The following is a 5,154-nucleotide window of genomic DNA, read 5'->3' as shown; positions in this document are numbered from 1 at the left end:
CCACCACCAGCGCGGCTTCTTTAACCAGGGAGAATCCTTGGCAGGGGAGGGGTGGCAGGAGGCCGATCGCTGTATTTTATCTTCCAGCCCACGAATAACACGGAACAAGCACACCTTTCATTTACTGCTTAATACAGGGAAGATGTATTTATTGAGTGTTCTTTCCGAGGTGGGTGGGAAAATGTCGAGTTTAAAAACGTGAACATTGTCAAAATCCATCGGACAGATGATGCTGTGTTTTGTCAGATTTCAATGATCTGTGAGAATAAGCATCAGCTACAGAATTAGAGAAAAGCAGATACGCAGGATAAAAGGCAACAAAGAGTGGACCTTCCTCCCCCGGACGCATGAACTGCATTACCATGTGTTAACGGAGTTCAACTACCTCTTCTAAGATGGATGGATGAAACTTTAAGGTAATCACGAAATTTTCCATATTCAGTGCTTTCTCTCTCTTGGCCCAACAGATCTTTTTCCCAGACTCACCAGCAAAGCAGCAGGTCTGGCCTCTGATGCAAATATTAATGAGCAAGGGAATGGCCCAAAGGCAGGAAGCAGGAGAGAAGAAAGGGGCTGCGATAAGCCACACATGGATAATTATTTTCTCGATAATTAAAAACTGACGCTATGCGAAGTACACCACTCAAAATACTGATACGATAAAAAAAAATTCTTTTCCCTTGTGGAACTCTCTTCTGAACTTTCCAGAAGTTTCGCTTGTGGATCTCAGCTCCGAATGTTCTAGAAATGATCAGAATGAGGCCTTTTTAGCGAGCGTTTGGGGACAGCTTCTAGCTGTCCTTCCCAGCCTGTGCCGGTAGAGGCGCTGGCGGCCCAGAGCGGAGCGAGCTGTTGAACTACCCTTCTCTGCCTGATTTGTTGCGTCGCTTTAAACAAGTCACCTTATCACCAGCTCTCCATTTTCTTATCTGTTTAGGCAGGATTATGTGGGCTGCTCACCCGGCAAATATATTTTAAAGATTAATGGAAGAGTGCTTGCATGGTAACTGGGAACTCTTTATGTCAAAGCGAGACCCCATTCTTGTTATACCACTAAAATTAATAAAATATTGAGCTCGCTTTTCTCTAAACGCTAAACAACACCAACCCAAAGGCTGTATTTAAAAGAACTAAGCATTTGGTTTCAATAGAGGTGACTAACAGGGAAGGTTAGGCACAGCTTCTGGCCACTCGTTTCTCAGAAGTCTATTGCACGTGCCACACGTGTTGAGAATTTTTTTTTTTCCCAAATCAGTTAACTGGACTTTTAAAATGTTTCTTCTACTCCTTTTCCTCCATTCAACCCATCACCCTTGTTCTTGGCTCCTCAGAATTGAGAGAAGCTGTCTTCGCCCATCAGCTGTTTTGAGCCCACAACAGCTACTCTTTTTTTCTTTTTAAACAGTTAAAAAAAACTGAGGAATGGTTGACTTATAATATTATAGCAGTTTCAGGTGTACAACATAGTGGCAGCCATTCTTTTGTGTGATTTTGGTAATCAGTGATGAGGGAGGACAATGACTTTAGTTTGGCTCCCTAAAATCTATGAGGAGTTAATTAAACACTGGGAAATAAAAGGCTAAGAGGAATAATATTAAATGATTGTGATCATGTGTATTGAGGCTGAAAAATAATTTGACTCTGCTGGTGGCTTTAAAAATTCTTCATATATAAAATACATTACCACACGTCATATTACAAGTTAGTAAATATATTTTGGGGACTAACAATATAAGCAGCATTACTGGGTCTTTGATAAGATGCAAAATGGGTGAAAGGCAAATCTTCAGAAAGAATGTGCTCATTGAATAGATGAAAAGACACGGAATTTCAAAAACTCTCAAATTAATGCACTGATCTTTTCAGTAATTATAAAATCTCCGCTAAAAACCATGGAAAAGGAGACAAAGTTAAAAGATGTATAATGGCCAAATCTTTGCCAATTGCCTTCTTATATTTAAAATATTTTTAAGCCTACTTTACTCCAAATGTGGTATAAACCTTACTAATTATGCAGACATACTGAACATCAGACCATATGAAAGTAGCATTAAGGTGCAGCTTGCTCAGAAAGAGAATGGGACAAGTGTTTAAAAGTTCTTCATAATTTCAAAGAGCCTTTTAGGTCAGGAAATGAGGACTATAACATCTGGTTAAAACTAAAAGAGAATTTTAACTAATTGTTCAAGCTGGATAATAGCCAAAACCCTGGAGTTGGCACACCTGGGTAATATCCATATAATGTTTCTAGAGAAATATATTCCAGTAAGGAAGCAAATAATGAAACTTTTAAAGACTAATCAGGGGGACAGAGAAATTTTAGGAAACAAATTTATAGAATGAGGTTGTACAGTCATGTTTGAAGCCTTAGAAAACAAACCAGGTTATACACAGAAAATAAGAAGCACCAAGAAATCTGTGTTTTTGTTTTTTTTTTTAAAAAGAGATCTTTAAAGTCCTGTTTACACAAACGGGCTAAGGAGGTTTAATACTTCCGTTTTCTTCGCATTTGATGTATAGTTGCCATTTAGTGAGGTAGATTTAGGTTTACCTATCATTTCAATTTTGATAAATATTTCAATTCCCCTGAAAACCAGCAAGAGTGCATTAATGTGTGAGCAAGTCACGGTTAGTGAAGACAAAAGAGAAAAAGAGGAAATTTCGAGTTTTAGATTAGAAGTAAGAAAAATGAAAATCCTTAGAAAATGTATTTAGGAATCCTTTGGCACTCTTGTTGCTCAGCCAGCCCAAAAAGAAAAAAAAATGGCCAACATATTTAAAAATAAGTTGCTGAGTGATTGAATTAAAATGATAACTTTCACAGTATAATGTATGCACAAATAGATTTCATACTGTTGTATGTTTAAAAAAAATTTTTTAATTGAACTGTAGTTGATTTACAGTGTTAGTTTCAGGTGTACATCAAAGTGATTTAGTTATACATATACATGCGTATTTTTTCTTCAGATTATTTTTCATTATACGTTATTACAAGAAATTAAATATAGTTCCCTGTGCTATACAGTAGGTCCTTGTGTTGTATGGTATTAAGTGGTCCAACATTGCTAATGGTATGGAGACTATGTGCTGAGGTCATTTTAAGACTTGTTGATAAGACCGTCTCTGGTTCTGTTGCCTGATTCTCATGGTACCTACAATAACCTGCTTAGACTGAGTGCCTTGGCTTCATATTGGAAGCTTGGGGATTGAGCCAAAATTTTGGTAAACAGCTGTGAAATGGAAAGGAAGACTGATACTAGGAACAGTAAACCAAAGACCACAGTTGCCACTGCTTAAATCATAGTGTTAATTAAGAGAGGTATAACACAGCCCTAATTACCGGCACTAACTTGCCCATCTACATGGGATGCTCAAGCCCAGAGTTATTGGTGCAATACAGAGTGGATTTTAGGGAACCAGTATGAAACTTGGGATTTCTAAATATAAATTAAAAAGTAATGTCTTATGAGTCAAACAATGTTTTATGAGCCAGTGAATTAAAAAGCATTGTCTTAGGAGTCAGGTAATTCTAGATACTAGCTGTAATTAGTTCAGTCTCAACTAAAACATTGGAATAAATATGAAGGGGGAAAAGTAATCATCAACCTGTAGATAATAGCAAAATTATGAGCCATAAGCATTTAAAAAAGAATAAATAATGATAAGAAAATCTGATTACTTTCTTGATAGAATTCTGGGAGATTAAGTCACTGAAATTGCTATATTACAGTTTGATTTTGGTTTTACAGATCATGAAATTATATTTGCAAATTTTATGCAAATTTACTAAGAGATTAATGTTGTTATGTTCTATAGACTTAGGACAAAGAAAATCCTGTTAACAGCATTGGTAAAAAAATGTATAAAGAGATTCCAAGGTCATGAATTCTGTGTCTAGAAAAGCTGAATAGCTTCATTCTCTTTTTATAGCCATGTTTCTCACCTGTTTTTTAGATGCACATATCCTGCAAATTCTTGTGGTTGGTAACAAGAATGGGCCAGAGACAGCAGCACACCTATGGACAAAGGTTTATGTGGTATCAACATCATGTCATTCATTCTTTCAGTGAGTAATATTTTGAGTACTTATCATGTTGCCCAGACACTGAAGTACATGGTTTGTATCACTGAGCCAAACAGATGAAATTCTTTTCCTGGTGGAGTTCATATTACGGTGGCTAGAGGCAAATAATAAACATAATGAATATGCAAGTTATGTAGTACTTTAGAAGGAAAAAAAAGAAAAGATAGAGCAGAGTAAGTATATTGAGTATGTGGAGGAGGATGCAATTTTAAGTAGAGTGGTCAGGGTATGTCCAGTGGGGAAGAGGACATTTGAACAAAGACTAGAGTGCCATGAGTGCATTCGTCACATGAGGGGGCTAAGTGTTCCTAGCAGGGGAGTGGACAACACAGAAGTCCTAAGGAGGAAATGTGGATCTGGGAAACTCAGTAGTGGATGAGGTCAGAGAGTTAACCCAATCATGTTGTCTTTTTGATCATTGTTACCTTCTACTTTGAATGACAGGGAGTCATTGGATAGATTTAAATAGAGAAGTAAAATGATCTGACTTAATATGTGAATAGATCATTCGGACAACTGTTGGAAAATAGACTCTCAATGGACAAAAACAGAAGCAGCAGACCTCTTAGGAGGTTTATTACTATCCAGGTTTAACTTTATAGAATATACTTATTTTAGGAATTGCAAGAATTTTATAGCCTAAATTCCACGAATACAAGTATTTTTATTTCAATATATATTTGAAAGGAAATGATTTCCAAGAGTCATCTACTGAAACAATATTTGATCCTCAAGTTTTCAAGATCATAAATCAAATGCATAATTTAATTAGTGTAATGATTTATATGTGCAATATTTTACAGCTTTCCATATGCTTTCCCAAGGCAAGAACTTATTTAAACCATGTAAAGACCCTGTGAAGTTGGCGAGATGATCATTTCATCTAAGGTAAAAATAGTATATAAAACTAGCTAGTGGCAGAACCAGGATGAGAATCCAGGTGTTCTTTACTCCAAGCCCAAAGCTCGTTCCCCTCTATCACTTTGCTTCAGACGAGTCTTTGAAATTTGTTATAATAGGACATGACCTACATTAAAATTACTGTTAATGACTTACAAATGAAGGAAATT

General features: G+C 36.4%; 1 long non-coding RNA gene across 1 annotated transcript; it reads left to right on the top strand.

Annotated features, from left to right (window-relative positions):
• Positions 1 to 349: 349 nt before the first annotated feature.
• On the top strand, positions 350 to 4,951 carry LOC140685521 (uncharacterized). Its single transcript, XR_012058771.1, has 3 exons — positions 350 to 416; positions 3,955 to 4,066; positions 4,888 to 4,951. It is a non-coding gene; the product is annotated as an uncharacterized lncRNA (long non-coding RNA).
• The last annotated feature ends 203 nt before the right edge of the window (positions 4,952 to 5,154 follow it).

The sequence above is a fragment of the Vicugna pacos genome, chromosome 14 (assembly GCF_048564905.1).
Source record: "Vicugna pacos chromosome 14, VicPac4, whole genome shotgun sequence".
Classification (NCBI taxonomy): domain Eukaryota; kingdom Metazoa; phylum Chordata; class Mammalia; order Artiodactyla; family Camelidae; genus Vicugna; species Vicugna pacos.
Note: the sequence above shows the minus strand (reverse complement) of the source record. Positions and strands in the feature narration are given on the sequence as shown.